Source organism: Bombyx mori, chromosome 18 (genome assembly GCF_030269925.1).
Source record: "Bombyx mori chromosome 18, ASM3026992v2".
Classification (NCBI taxonomy): domain Eukaryota; kingdom Metazoa; phylum Arthropoda; class Insecta; order Lepidoptera; family Bombycidae; genus Bombyx; species Bombyx mori.
The window spans coordinates 13,335,400-13,352,618 of NC_085124.1; positions in this window are offsets into that span (position 1 = coordinate 13,335,400).

Here is a 17,219-nt window from a genome sequence, read left to right on the forward strand (position 1 = left end):
AGCAAGTGTCAAGAGATACTACTTTTACTTGCGTTTCTTCTTAATTAATAAAACAAATTTTATTTAATATTATTTTAGCTTTGTACATGATATTCTTGTGCTGTCGGAGTGTTGGTTGATGAATACTGTACACTTACCAAAACTTGACGGCTTTATCTCATATTCATCGAAAAACGCGAGGAACCAAAATGAAGGGGTAGTTATATATGTAAGAAACACTCTGAAACATGTTATTTTAGAACCATCTTTCACCGATGCCAATTGTTTAATATGTAAAGTTGATGATGAACTTGCTATCATTGGATTGTACAGATCACCTTCTTATAAAAACACAGACAATTTTATTCTTAGCCTAAATAATGCTCTTTTAAATTTATCTTCTTTTAAACATATCGTCATCATTGGTGACGTCAACATTGACATCAAGGCCCATAATAAAGACCCTCATTCGCACGAGTATTTGAACACAACTGCATCTCATGGACTTCTACCTGGTCATTTGTTTCCCACGAGAGGAGATAGTTGTCTGGACCACGTACTCATTAAGTCGAGCCTGGAGTCTACGACTCTTGTCACAGACTCCACTATAACTGATCATTATTCTATAATTTTTAACTTAAACTTCCAACCTATGAGACGGCTCGTTAACAAAATTGGTACTAAAATAGATTATCCTACGCTAATTGCTGAACTAAAAGTGTACGATTTTTCAGAAATCTACACCTCTCATGATGTTAACCTGGCTACGGATCTATTTTTAAACAAACTTATCTCGCTGCTTCAAACACACACAATATCGTTTGTAATCCCATGTAGATTAAGAACTATAAAACCCTGGGTAACCACAGGCTTAGTAAGATGCATGCGTAATCGTGATAACATGCACAAAAGCGTAAAAGCAAATCCCAATAACCTCATTCTTGTCCAGACTTACAAAAGATACCGCAATTTCTGCAATGATCTACTTAAAAGGCTGAGGAGAGAGTTTGAGAGATCAGAGTTTAATAAAGTAAAAAATAACCCAAAAAAGACCTGGAAGGTAATTAAGAGTATCACTCAAACTGGAAAAGAAACTATTCCGCCTCTAGAGCTTCTTAATAATTTTAGTGATAGCCAGGTCTCCATTAACTCAGTTAACTCCTACTTTTCAAATATTGGGAAAAAGCTTGCTAGTAAAATAATTCATGCTTCGGTTACTGAAACCACTGTTCCCAAGTTGACATATTCTCAACTGAATTCAATGGTTCTGCCGGGAGTATCCGAACAGGAAGTCATTGACGTAATACGTGGCCTTCGTGGTGACTGTGCTTCTGGCTGGGATGGTATACCCCCTAAGTTATTCAAGCTCGCCTGTCCTGCGTTAGCCCCAGTAATTACCTACGTTTGTAACCTCGCTATTGAATCCGGAAAATTTCCCAACTCACTCAAAAAGGCAATTGTCCATCCAATATACAAGAGTGGGGACAGAGACATTGTTAACAATTATAGACCGATTTCAGTGTTGCCAACTTTATCGAAGGTTCTGGAAAAAATTCTGAATAAAGCATTGAGTGGCTATTTAGATTCCAATAAAATAATTTCAGATTATCAGTTTGGATTTAGAAAGAACATTTCCACTGAAGATGCTGTAAGTTCGCTAGTTAAGCACACTGTTGCGGAAATTGAACGCAAACAAAAGTGTCTTGGTATCTTTCTAGATCTGTCTAAGGCATTTGACACTGTCTGTGTCCCTCTTCTGATCAATAAATTGGAAGTTCTGGGAGTCAGAGGTAACGTTCTGTCTCTTTTCAGCGACTATTTGTCAAATCGTACACAATGTACCAAGATCGGTCCTCATATAAGCAAGCCGGAGCAAATTGAGTACGGGGTTCCGCAGGGCAGTATTCTTGGGCCCACTTTGTTCCTGCTCTATGTAAACGATCTTTGTAGTCAATCTTACCCCTACTGTCGTCTCTTTGCATATGCTGATGATACAGCACTTATAGTTTCAGGCAACACGTGGGTAGAGGCAATTGAGAATGCTGAGTTTGCAATGAAGCAGACGATGACATGGCTGAACCGCAACCTATTAACTCTAAACATTGACAAAACCAAATTTTTAACATTTGCAAGCAGAAAATCTGTCCAACCCCCGCGTGATTCTATTACTCTCAAGGCCCATGTATGTAATGGACGATATTCCGCATCTAATTGCTCGGAGATTGCTAGGACTGATAATATCAGATACTTGGGGGTGTTGGTGGACAGCTGTTTCAATTGGTATGATCAACTGGAACTTGTGACGACGCGCATTCGAAGCTTAATTTTTATTTTTAAAAAGCTAAGAGGCTCGGCAGATAAGCAAATATTGTTTACCGTATACACTTCCCTTTGCGAGTCGCTTATAACTTATTGCATCCCTATTTGGGGATGTGCCTGCAAGACAAAGTTTATTAATATCGAACGAGCGCAAAGGGCAGTGCTTAAGGTGATGCTGGGGAAGCCTTTTGGGTACTCTACTAGACAACTGTATCGTGACGCAGGAGTGCTGACGGTTAGACAACTGTTTATCCACAGGTCCGTTCTGCGACAGCACTCCTGCCTCCCATCAATACCTAAAGAAACTTCACTTTCCACGAGGAGACGAAAACCGGCCTTTGACACTATTGCTTGTAGGACGGAATTTGCCAGACGACAGATTTATTCGTCAGGTAGCAGAATTTATAATAAAGTAAATATATCTCAGCAGATAGATGGCTTAAATAGGTATGACGTTAAAAATAATCTGAAGTCTTGGCTCTTAAACTTAGACTATTTTGAAACAGAACAAGTCGTGTTGTAAAAATGTATAATGATGTATATATAGTATGATATACTGTTGATTCATTGTAGCTAATTTTAAATTAATATTTTATATAATAATATATAATATAATATATAATAATATTTTTATACTTTATTGTATGACACACATACACACACAAACACACTAACACACATACACTCACCCACACACACACACGTACGTACTATATTCTTACAGATCGTTCTTCCTGGTTAACTTTCTTTACCTGGTGACCTAGCACTGAACCACTGACTTTTGTAACACAGGTTTTCCTAGCATAAAAGTCAGGGAATATTGTTATTGTATACCTCATAAAAAAAGCCATGTATATTATTATACTAGTGTTAAGTATTTTTGTACGTGTTTGTATTTTAAGAGGCTTGAATGAATAAATATTATTATTATTATTATTATTAATTAAGTTTAACGAAACGGTAGGCAATAAAGATTATAAAACATTTGTTCTAGTGTCATGTATGTATATGTCGCAATAATTTAGTTTATCTGTGTATAAGCTATTTTTATTCTGTATATGACTTTTTGGCGGGAACGCGAGGAATGAAGTTGTGTGCTTTGTTTTATTTTGTCTATTTAGTGTTTCTTCAGGTTTAAATGTGTAATAATGGTGGTTTATTTACTATTTATTATCTGTGAAAGTGCACAAATGTGGGAAAATGAAACAAAGCCGCTGGACGTAACTTCTCGGGATCCTCCACTGAAAAAATCTTAGTCAATGACCACCATTTTACTGAGATTATATTATTTCATCCCATATCATCTCATTTCATTTCATTTAATTTCATCCCAGTTGATTAATGTCTCAAATTAATCATCTTCATTTCATTTCACTCCATAATATCATTTTTCATAAAAACATGAATATAAGTTAAAATAAGACATGACTTAAGTCTAGTAAAGATCTTAGTTACCAGGTCATAAAATCCCTTAAAAAAATTATTCTGTATATTTCAAATGCGTTGTATTATGTCAATGTCATGGGGCAATGGGCAAAAAAAGTCAAATGCTCGCATAGATAACACACATAATATTTAAGAGATGTTCAACGTTGCACATAAAGATAAGAAATACTTAAACCTACTTGTAAAACACTAGAGGACTTTCAGTCTCCTACGCCATTCCAGATACGTAGAAACAGAAATACATTCATTATTTCTTTGTATACCTAGCTAAGCGAGCTGCACGTTCTAATACATTGATTGCCAACAAGTTCTCCACTTCAATGCGATGAATGCATTCGTACTTATCTATCAACATGCTTCACATTAACTATATTTATATACCAATAAATTGTATAGTGCGCAGAGAAATTAAATACAAATTTCTACATGTCTTAACAGCGATACTAAAATTAAATATAAATCAAATAAAATAACTTAAGTACATACCTAGTTTGAAAACTAAAATATCCGAACTAACAATCAATATATTTTTTGTCCACTATATATTAAAATGTAGTTATGTAATTATTGTATTGTCATCGGTTTTTGATGCGCGTGTAAATTTTCAAGTTAATTGAGCGTATAAACTTCGATGAAAATGACGTCCGAAGATACATATAGACAAACATTAATACAGACCAAACTAATAAAAGCGGGCTAAAAACTTAATTGACACACGAATAAATTTTTACGTTGTATCCGGAGCCAACATCTATCAGAACGTGAATACTAGAATTTACTCTGATGCTGAGATCGTTGTCTCAATCTTGTTTAATTGTCCGACATCTATACTTTAATATTATAAAGAGGAAAGATTTGTTTGTTTGTTTGTATTGAATAGGCTCCGAAACTACTGAACCGATTTAAAAAATTCTTTCACTGTTGGAAAGCTACGCTATCGCCGGGTGACATAGGCTATATTTATTATACTGTACGCTACTTCCCAAGCGAAGCCGGGGCGGGCCGCTAGTATATTATATTCTTACGCAGTCTTTACACAAATTAGGAATTTAATCGGGAATATTTTTGTTGTTATTCCATCGTCGCGAAAGTCGATCGTGAACGTATTAGGTGTTTATGTACTTTAGAAATGTTGGTCATTTCGTCAGGATTGGAAACTTTTTACTGGTGGTACCTTAGGACCTCTTGTGAGTCCGCACGGGTACCTGCCTATGTTTGCAGTATCGCGTTTCGGTTTGAAGGGTGGGGCAGCCGTTGTAACTATACTGAGACCTTAGAACTCATAACTCAAGGTGGGTGGCGCATTTACGTTGTGGATCTCTATGGGCTCCGAAAAACACTAACCGGTGGTCCGTGAGCTCGTCCATCCATCTATGCAATAAAATAAAAAATAAATACACGGCATAGCCGCATCACTCCAAACGAGGGATTGCACCCTTAGCATTACCAATTTAACATTGAGCTCATTCATCACTTTGCCCTCTACATGAAATATCTAAGATCTTTCGCAATAATTAGAACGCCGTAATAATTAACGGATGCCAATGTGGTCATTGCACCTCAACATCTGTAGCCAGTTTAATAAACATCGATTACAATGATTTAAGATAATTATTCAAATATATACACCAAGTGGCCTACAAAGATACATTTGAATATCTCGCCACCGGCATTTCCAAATCAAATATGTACGATCGCTTGATTAGTTTGTTTTTAATGATACCGTTAACTTTTATCAAGAATTCGATGGTAAATTTGTCAATACATTAAAATGTTATTTGGCGCTTATATAATTATAGCGTCCAAAGATAAACTAACACTAAGATACGATAGGGTTAAGTACATCTCTAAAGTAAGAACCAGTATGAAATTGTTTATGCAACGGGTCGTCGATCTTTGCAGCCAAGTTAGTCGTAATATTCGTAACGATTTCCTTTTTTTTTGTATAGCTGGCTGAAAGGGTCAGACAAGACAATGTGAATTTCACCTGTATAACGAACGCCTGTCCCACCCAATCTCGACTAGCACATAGGGCTGATACGCGTCAGAAATGAATTACTTGCGGATTTACAATTCGCCTTATCTGCAGTAAAGATGTTTCACTTTTTATCAGCGACAGACGACCTCAGGGATAATGGTTACGAGAGATCATGGACATCACAACTTGATTGCTGCCACCTACTTTAATTATAAGTTGTAGCCAAAATTAAAATTGTTTTCATTAATGATTATCCATTTACAATTTCGACTTTATAGTGTTGTAATTTAATGCGTAATTGCTTTACAGCAGAAGTCGAGCAGGATGGTTGTATATGTGCATCATCACCAGTGATTTTGAAAATTTAGCAGGCTTAAGTTTGTTATAAATGTATTAAATTATTTATATTTGTGCGTGACAGTATTGTTATTTACAGCTAAGAAACTTTCAGATAATAATAATTTAACGACCATACTGCGATAATGTTTTTTTTTTTTTTTTTTTTTTTTTTATGATTGAAAGTTTACTGGTGGCCCGAAGGCCTTTCCAGTTTCACCAGGACAGGTGGGCGAGCAAAGGCTCAGCCAAGAGGGGTGGGATTTGCTAACAACTGCCCGAGCGCCTCCGAAGGAGACCTAACAACTCAAGAGCAATTGTTTCGCGAATGAATCTACTACCGGATCGGAATCGCGACCCGCTGAGAAGATCCGGCGAGGAACTCAGCGGGCTGATGCATGGGTTAGGTTGCACGTCGACCTCTTTGTCGAGTTCGACGAGTACGGTTACCGGGGTCCCTAAGCCTGCCCCTAGTATTAGAGCTGAAGGCATCTAATGCAAAGGTTATTGGATCTGATGGATCCGTAAGGACGTGTCTAGGGCGTCGACGGTGACTGGCTCCTGCATGATCAGGATTCGGGGAGTAGTCAGCGGCGGCAACGATAAGGCGATTATCATGACGCATAGCCTTATCGAAGTATCGTTCCGACGCTGACTTCATGTATTTCCGAATTGATTCGAGGCCCAGGTCGTCGTGTAGGTCAACGTTCCTCACGAACCACGGAGCCCCGACAGCTAACCTGCAAAAGCGGGATTGTAGGGATTGGAGGGTGTCTATGTGTGTGCGGGCCGCGTGAGCGAACACCACACTCGCGTAAGTCATGACGGGCCTTATGCAAGTTTTGTAAAGTGTCACCTTGTTCCGAAGGGACATTTTACTCCGCTTACAGATCATGGGGTAGAGTCTACCGAGAATAAACGCGGCACGGTCACGGACTGATTTTATATGCGGGCGGAATGTCATCGATGCATCCAGGGTAACGCCCAGGTACTTGACCTTCCTGGCCCAGGGTATGGGTTGTCTAAAGAGAGTAATCGGGGGTGTGAGATTCCTCCTCCTAATCCGGGAGGAAATCCGTGTGGAGCTTCCCCTCTGAAATAGCACCGCAGTACTTTTCGCTGGGTTGATGTCTATGCGCCATTTTCGGAACCACTGTCCTAGGGCTAGGGCTGCGCTCTGAAGCTTCTTCGCGATTAGGGACTTATTTCTACTAGAATAGTAAACAGTCGTGTCGTCGGCGAATAAAGCTAAATGGGTCGGCGGCGACCGGGGAATATCGTTGACGAATAAGCTAAATAGGAGGGGTGAGAGGACAGAGCCTTGCGGGACTCCAGCTGTGAGAGGTCGTGGGGAGGAGTGGGTTCCCTCGACTCGATATCGAAAAGAGCGGTTCGACAAGAAGTCCCGTATGATGAGCACGAGACTATCCGGCACGCCCATGTTGAATAGTTTGAAAATCAAACCATTGTGCCAGACTTTGTCGAACGCTTTTGCGACGTCGAAGAAGAGAGCTCCCGTGTATAACGGTTTTGGTCGATTAAGCCCCACAAGAATGTGCTCCGTGAGGCGGTGCACCTGTTGAACGCATGAGTGATTTGTACGGAATCCGAATTGTTCATCGATAAGAATGCCCTTGGATGAGACGAAGTCTCTGAGGCGTTTGTAGAGCAGACGCTCATACAGTTTGCCTAGAGACATGAGGAGGCTAATCGGGCGGTAGCTCGTCGGATGATTTTTTGGTTTACCGGGTTTATGTATGCCGATAACGTCCGCTTCTTTCCACACCGCGGGAAAGATACAGTTCGCCATAGCGGCATTGAAAATAGATGCCAACATCACGATGAGTTGGACGGGTAGAAGTTTAATAACGCGGTTGGATATACCGTCGGAACCGGGAGCCTTGCGAGGACGTAGGTCTTTGATCAAGTCTTTAACTTCCATCGGGGTGACGGGTGGTAACGCATCAGAGGGTGGCAAGGAGGCTCTGCGTTCTACCTCACTGTCTACTAATTCTACATGAACAGGGTCCACGGATTGAGTGCTGGGCGTGCACTGGGTTTGCAATGTATCGGCCAGCAGCTCTGCTTTTTCGTCATCATCGAACGCCGCGAGTCGGCCTGAGGGGCCTACGAGGGGGGGCATAGTTACTACCGTATCCGATTTGAGAGTACGAGCTAAGCGGTAGTAAGACCTTTGGGAGGGCGCGAGTCCTTCTAAGAAATCAGACCATCTGGCATCTCGGACTTCGGCGATGCGAGACTTTACGTCGCGTTGTAGGGCACGCATTCGAATACGATTTTCCGCGGTAGGATACCTGTCGTAGGCGCGTATCGAGGCGTTCTTAGCTCTAAGGAGTTCCCTAATATCGTCGGACAATTTGAAGCGGTGAAGGAAGTCCTCCGCTACAACTTGTTTCGATGACCTATCTAATGTCGAGGTGATGTGTGACGTTAAGATGTCTATGGCTTCAGCGGTATCCTGAGGAGACGGGATAGAGTCCGGGTTAAACGGGAGCGATGGTGGATCAGATTCAGCCAGGCTGATGCCCAGCGTGTGCCAATCCACCACAGTCCTCGTGACGGGAACGGAATCGGGAGCGCGACCGAGCTTCATAACGACGGGACGGTGGTCTGAATCTAACTCTGAAACTACTTCGATCGAGTGTAAGCGCAGAGTTACGTTTTTTAATAACGCTATGTCGAGTATATCCGGGCGATGCGCGATATTTAGCGGGTAGTGAGTCGGGGTTAGCGGAGCGACGATATCGAAGGCGAGATCATCGACTAACGCGTCAAGCCGCCTGCCATTCGGGGTTGTGGTGTGTGAGTTCCACCTGATGTGTTTACAATTTAGGTCGCCCGCCAGAATGACAGAGCTCCCCATACCGAGCAGCGCCTCGATATCACTGCTTAGAACGATCTTATCCGGTGGAAGATAAACGGACGCGATAACGATCGGCGCGTGTCCCGTCAGTGAGATTCGGCACACTGATGCTTCGATATTAGCGAGCGCGGGAGGATCGAGCGGGACGCAATGCAGGGCTCTTCTATAGTAAATGACGGTACCACCACCACGGGCAGAGAGCCTGTCGTTCCTGACCATGTTATAGTTCGCGATTTTAGGGTCACGGCGCGCGGGCTTAAGTAGGGTCTCCTGCACTAAAAAGATATCAATTTGGTGGTCACGCAAAAAGTCAGAAACCTGATCACGTTGATTTGCGAGACCGTAAGCGTTAAAAAATCCTATCGTTACGGATAGGGGCTTTATTCTACTTATATACGCCATTGATTACCGGCGGAGTGAGGGGAGGACGTACGTATTTAATGACGCGTATACGTCGGCGTATTCCTGCACAACGGCGATAAAGTGTTGTGCAGTGGAGGCAGCGCGAATGGCGTCGCCCAAAGCGTTAACGCGCTCAAAGTTGATCGACTGAAAGAAGTCGATCGCTAAAGCGAGATTGTCGGACGCGGTCGGAGGGCAAGTCGCGGGAGAGGGACGAGTCGCGGGGGCGGGACGAATCGCGGAGGAGAGAGTTGTAGCCGTGTTCGTGTACGGCAGCGGTTTTGCCCAGGCCGAGACACTGGGCACCGCCGCCGGAACGAACGCTGGCTTAGCCTGCGACGCAGAGGGTGCCGAGGCTTTGATGTCTGGGCCGGAAGCTCGGAGGCGGTTTTGGCGGGCGACGCGGCGATTTATTTTAGGGGCTCGGGGGCAACCACGGTAATTCGCGGGGTGACCCTGTGTTCGACACAGGACGCAGCTAGGCGGTTCCGTCGCGGTTTTTTGGTCGCGAGCGCAGAGGGCCGTGGCGTGATCGCCCAAACACTTAACACATCGGGGGCGCGCGTGACAGTTACGGGAAGAGTGCCCGTACAATTGACAGTTATGGCACTGGCTAGGAGTGCCTTTTTTATGGGGGGCTTCGACAGCGATACCAGAGAGCCTACAGACGGTCTGTGTGTTAAAGATTTTCTTACCCTCGGGGGTAGGCTGGAGAGCGACTAGAACCATATTATATGGCTCCCTACCGCGACCGGTGTGCATACGGTGCACAGAATTCACTGGTAGGCCTTGTTCTAACAGGTCGGCTTTTACGAGCTCTACATCTAACTCTTTAGGGATTCCGCGTATTACAACGCGGAGTTCGCGCTCCTCCTGGAGCGTATACGTATGGAAACTTATACGCTCCTTACGGAGGTAAGAAGAGAGGGCCCTATGGTCGTCGGGTGTTTGAACCTTAATTTGAATGCCGTTCGCGAGGTTACGGGCATTCGTGAAATTTATATTTTTGGCCTTAAGGGCCAGGCAAACTCGATCCCAAGCTGCCTTCTCCTGAAGGATAACCGGGGGAGGGGTCTGGGTTTTATTTTGTGCCACCGGACGCGGCGACGGAGTGGCACGGGCTGGGGGCGCAACGGGAGTCTGAGGGCGGGGGCGCGACGCGTTCACGGCTTTGCTAATTTTAGCGGCCGCGGGAGCTCGAGACTCCGCGGCACGCTTCTTACCCTTCTGTACCAGGGTGAATCCATCCGTCGATGAGGCGGGGGCGAGGTCGACCTCCATGTCCGAGTCAGAGTCGGAGCACGAGGAGGCGGGTGCAGGCGACCTACGAGCAAGTGTAGGTGTTTTAGAGGGCGCGACGGAGGCCGCGGATGATCGCTCAGCTGAAACGATGGTCACGGCGGACGACGCAGCAGCTTTTCTCGCCAGTATAGGCGACACGGGAGCGGCAGGCACGACAGAGGCTGCGGTGCTCAATGCAGAAGCTCTGCACGCAGGTACAGGCGACGCAGAAGCAGCGAGCGCGGCGGAGTCCTCGAGAGGGCTCGCAGTGTGATTGGCCTTGAAGGCCAAAAACTCCGAGGCGAGCTGTGGGTGGCGAAGTCGGAGGAATTCCGCGAATACAGCGTCCATGATCGCTGAGTACCCAGGTGGGGCGGCCCCGGGTCTTGAAAACACTCGCCTTGCGGCGAGGCCCCAACTTCTCGGACCTGAGCGGTTCTATTGAACACAGGTGGCAATGCGGCGCGATTACTACAGGACAAAGAAAAAGCACAACAAAACAGAAATTACGAAAAGAAACAAAACAAATAAATACTTGCAGGAAACCACTTTGTCGGCAGATGTACCACGAACACAGAAACAACAAAAGGAAACAAAACAAATAAAAACTTCCAGAAAGAGCACTTAGTCGGCAGATGTACCACAAACACAGGCCGCGCGAACAATGGCCGGGCTAACAAAAGCCGGGCGAACAAAGACCGGGCGATCGAGTGGACGATGAGCACGTCCGCACGTGACGGGTGCCTCTATCGGAATGCGATAATGTTCTTAAGCCTACGGGTCCTTCAGATGCCGTGGGTCATCGAACCGGTGCACTTGCACGCGACAAACGAGATTGAAAACAATTTTACCGTTACCCGATACATTTCGGAGCGAGTTCTTTTTTATTTTGCTCTTACAAGGATGGCGCCAACCGGCGACATCCGATTCTTGTTGTGGGAATAGAGTCGCTAAAGCGCTTTGCAGTGATCAATTTGTTTTATTTCAGCACAACGACCAATTCCAGTTGATTGGACGGACGCAGTTTTCATTGTATAATTGGCTGCCGTAGTCATTTAGTTCGCGCGCACTAATATGATACAGGTCAGATAATCCCGGGCTTACATTACTAGTATTCTATCCTAAAAGAAAGTCTCAGTAAAGGCAGCAATGTTCTTTGAGTTAATATACTGGCTAATATAATGGATCGAATGCGTAACGAGGTGATCCGAGAGAGAACCAAAGCTATCGACGCAGCACCTCGGATTAGTAAGCCGAAGTGGTAATGGGCTGGCCATATTAACCCGACAACCGATGATCGTTGGGATAAACGTGGTTTTGAGTCATCATCATCATCATCAGCTTTTATCTGCCCACTGCTGGACATAGGCCTTCCCCAATGCCTTCCACAAAATGCGGTCCTCCACCTTCCGCATCCAACGACTTCCCGCCGTGCGCACTAAGTCGTCAGTCCACCTGGTTGGAGGACGCCCCACGCTCCTGGTACCCATTCGTGGCCTCCATTCGAGGACTTTCCTCCCCCACTTGGCGTCGCTGGCTCGACAGATGTGACCGGCCCATTGCCACTTCAGCCTGCTAACTTTGATAGCTATGTCGTCGACTTTGGTTCACCGTCGAATTTCTTCGTTCCGGATTTTGAGTGGGGACCGCGAATTGGCAAAATTAGTGCAGGAGATCCTCAGGCTCGCTGGAGTAACGATCTATACAAAGTGGCCGGCAAGATCTGAATAAGAGAAGCCAGAGATAGAGCTCAGTAGTGGAGAGAGTTATGAGTTTTGGGGAGGTTATGTCCAGCAGTGGACTGCTATAGGTTAGTGATGTAATGTGAATATCATGGCTAAATGGTATTCACTGGTGGCAGGTAGTGAGCCCACACGGGTACAGCGTTCTCCCTATTTCAGTTGTAAGTTCTGTGTTCTAGTTTGAACGGATTGGACTGCCATTTTGAAATACTATTGAGACCTCACTACTTTGCGATGTCTGTGTATTCTGGAAGCGACTTGAAGCTAGAGGAGCAAAAACACAAAAATGCAAAGGTAGTGGAACCGAAATTTCGTCATCTATTTGAAGCGCTTGAAGCGATGTATTTACTTATTGATCGTCCGGAACCGGTAGATGCCGTTATTGAATGGAACACTAGCGCCTAGCCATTATTACTGTGTCAGAGCACACTACGATATATTTCGTGTTAATAATAAAATAATCTGACGAAGCGTTTTGCGGATAATAATAATTATGTACTTTTAGGTTATTAAACTACCTTGCATTTTGGTTTTCTAAGTATACAGTTTTGATTGTCTATTAAACTGCTGACGATTTGTTACTGATCTCTTGTATATAAAAGGAAATAAAAGTTGTACATTATTTCGTGTTTGAGCAACTGTTTGTGTGGAATTTAATTTTCTATTTCTGTATACTAAAATGTACCTTCTATTTCTTCTTTATCTCCGCCTTATCCCACTAGGCAAAGTGAATTTTTCAATTCTGTTATGCATCGCTGTGAAGATTTTGGCAAAGTTTTACGACTGCCTGACGTCAATCCTCCTTAGGAATGCTTTTGTTGATAGTTTTAAATATACCTGTCCTTTAGTAAACTATATCTATGTTTTATTATTACTTATTGACTCATTTTTAATTTTGATAGCGACGGTATTCAATTTTTCCGTTGTCTATGGGATAAAGAAGTCTGGGGGACGGCCATGAATTAGTCTATCTATAATTTAAGTAAAGAGTGGAACAAGGCTGCATGAGTGTGGCTCTCGAAAACTTTTTTAACGAACTCACACAGCCACACATCAGCTGTTACCTTAAGACACCGCTTCTCAAATTTTAGTGTCCCACCGAACCAAAACATAGAAAACTTGTGTGAACCACTCCATAAAAAGTATTATTTTTTAAGCCAAGCGAGTTCACGTGTCTATGACTATTTTTTAGTTCATACTCATACAATTGTTCAAGGGGTGTATTCACAATTATAGAAATATATATTCTAGATAAGGTGGAGCCAAAGGAGAAGAAGCCAATGTACGAGTGTATACTGTACCAACAAAGTAACCGGCTATACCGAACTTACCGACTTGGGAACGCACATTATAGAGAAGGTATTTCAGTTTCCAGTTCGCATAGCACAACGAATCCTAGTTTGAGGTCAGGTGATCGCGTATGACTTGTCTCTATTTTTATTGAACACTAGCTGACCCGGGAGACTTCGTAGTGCCTCAATCGGTAAATAAAAGACCTAAACTCTTGTATAAAATAAACTTAAAACAAACAAAAGGAATCCTTTTATAAAGTCGTCGTGGCCTAACGGATAAGACGTCCGATGCATTCGTGTTGAAGCGATGCACCGGTGTTCGAATCCCGCAGGCGGGTACCAATTTTTCTAATGAAATACGTACTCAACAAATGTTCACGATTGACTTCCACGGTGAAGGAATAACATCGTGTAATAAAAATGAAACCCGCAAAATTATAATTTGCGTAATTACTGGTGGTAGGACCTCTTATGAGTCCGCACGGGTAGGTACCACCGCCCCGCCTATTTCTGCCGTGAAGCAGTAATGCGTTTCGGTTTGAAGGGTGGGGCAGCCGTTGTGACTATACTGAGACCTTAGAACTATATCTCAAGGTGTGTGGCGCATTTACGTTGTAGATGTCTATGGGCTCCAGTAACCACTTAACATCAGGTGGGCTGTGAGCTCGTCCACACATCTAAGCAATAAAAAAAAAAAAAAAAAAAATCCTAGAACCATGTCGCGTATTTTAAAAGATGACTTAGGACTTGCAGCCTATAAGAGACGTACTGATCATTTCTTAACTGATAATTTAAAGGAGAATAGGGTGGTAAAATCGAAACAACTACTGAAGCGGTACGCAAAGGGAGGTCATAGAAAAATTTTGTTTACGGATGAGAAAATGTTTACAATTGAGCAACATTTTAACACACAAAATGACCGTATTTATGCTCAAGCTCTCAGAAAGCATCCCAATCAGTCGACAGAGTGCAACGTGGGCACTATCCGACTTCAGTGATGGTTTGGTGGCGTATTAACTATGAAGGAGTGACTGGGCCATACTTTTGTGAAAAAGGTATCAAAACATCGGCACAAGTGTATCAAGATACCATTCTTGAGAAGGTAGTGAAGCCCCTTAACAACAAAATGTTCAATAATAAAGAATGGTCCTTCCAGCAAGACTCGGCGCCAGGTCATAAAGCTCGGTCTACGCAGTCTTGGTTGGAAACGAACGTTTCGGACTTCATCAGAGCTGAAGACTGGCCGTCGTCTAGTCCCGATCTTAATCCGCTGGATTATGATTTATGGTCAGTTTTAGAGAGTACGGCTTTTTTTTTTTTTTTTTTGGACAGGAGGAAATCGCCGGACTTCCGCCCTCCACTGGGGACGGCGGGTGGAGCATGTCGGAGTCGAACCGACTAAAACCTCCTGTCGCTCAACAACCAACGTCCAAACCTCACATGAGACAGAACTCATGAAAAGGCAAAGGGGGGAAAGTGAAGTGTTTAGTGCGGAGCACATCTCTCCCATCACCCTCCCCCTCGGGACGCCGGACTGGCGGTCGTCGGCGCCACGACCACCAGCCCTCTCGGTCGGCAGGCTATCCGGAGCCCGCCTAGATGGCGCCGGTTAGAGTGAGCTATCCTACGGAATACCCCGCTGGGTCAGAACCAGCGTGGGTCGAGGATAGCCGGCCTTCCATCACCCGGATGCTCTTGTGTAAAACGCGTGCAGAGCAGCTTGCACGACGTCTTCTTAGGTCCCCCTCGCCGGTCCCCAGACCGACATATGAGGGGGACCCGAAACACTTAGAGGGCCAGGGCTTGGGCGAGATCCGCCTCCCTGGCCCCCGCTCGACGGCGGCGGGCTTGCGCGTCTCTAACGCGTCCCGCCGCCTCCTTCTGCGAGATGGTGCACTCGCAGAAGTCGAGCATCGCCTTCCACGACTCGTCGTCGCCGAGCATCGATGCCACAACACTCGGCAACGACAAGTCGTTTCCTATTTTTGCGACGAGGACACGGCGCCACCCCTCCCATGCGGGGCAGGCGACGAGCGTATGCTCTGCCGTATCCAAGTCGCAATCACAATGGTGGCACTCTGCCGTCGGCTGGGCTCTGATCCGGTGCAGGAACTCACCGAAGCAACCATGCCCAGTGAGAACCTGCGTGAGCCGGAAAGTGAGGCGTCCTCTGTCACGATTCACCCAATCCACAAGGACTGGGCGAATCGCCTCGACGGTCCTACGACCAGCCGAAGGATCGGCCAGCCGCCTGGACCATGATTCCAGCACGGAGAGAGTACGGCTTGCTCTAAAGGCCATGATAATTTGGAGTCCCTAAAATAATCCGTACGATTGGTAGTGAAAAATTTTCCCATGGAAAAAGTGCGTGCTTCTATTGATAACTGGCCTAAACGTTTAAAGGACTGTATTGCAGCCAATGGAGACCACTTCGAATAAGCTTTTTATACTTTAAATTGTTTTATATTTATGTATTAAAATAACACACGGTAAAAGTAATAAATGTTATTTGCCATAGATTTTTTTTTGTTTTCCTTTGTAATAGTATTTATGGCCAGACTAAGTATATATAGATATCGTTGCATCCAATAATACTGAACCCGAGCCTCGGGAGAGGGCTAGATCCCCTGTTTGAAAAATAAGGTCTCCTGTTAACAGTCAAACATGTGACCCACGACCCATGGGTTGTTCAACATCATACGATAATTCATTTCATTTATTCAGTAGTCAAGTAAGTTTCATTGTTTACAAATAACATAGTTTCTTGGAACTTACATACAGTATGGGTTAAAAATTATCACCTTTCCTAGTATTTTGTGCGAGGTGAAAATATAGATGTACACGATGACGTAAAAAACTTATACTTTCACTACTTTCTTTATTTATACATGACTATTGTACGGTACTTTGTTTATTTACAAATTTTCAGGGTTCCAAAACTTTTATTTTTGTTGTGGCGCCACGGATATTGCTGGTGGTATAGCGTGCTATGAGTCCTTACGGGTAGATACCACCACCCTGCCTACTTCTGCGCGGAAAGCAGTAATGCGTTTCGTGAAGCAGTAATGCGTTTGAAGAGCGGGGTGGCCGTTATGCTATGAATCTGACACTTAGAACTCATGTTTCAAGCTGGGTGGCGGCATTTACATTATTGATGTCTATGGGCTCCTATACTCACTTAACACTACGTGGGCCGTGAGCCCGTCCACCCATCTAAGCAATATATTAAAAAAAAGCAATGAGCAATAAAACAATTTCTCCATAAATTTGTGGGGATTCTGGAAACTTCTACAAAATTTCATTAAGTGCCTGAAACGATACGTCCAGTATTTTCTTCAATTACTGCAGTTTCTGCAGCTCTAGCGCTAGAAGCACGCTTAGGGACTGTGGTAATAAATAGTACCGTAGAGTTTTATGTGCAACTTAACCCACACATCAGCCACATCACGCTTAGTTTCTCCCCGGATATTCTCGGCAGATCGCGATTGCGACCCGGTAGTAGATGCATTAGTGAAGCGCCTGCCCTTGAGTTGCTAGATCTGGTTCAGAGGCGCTCGGGC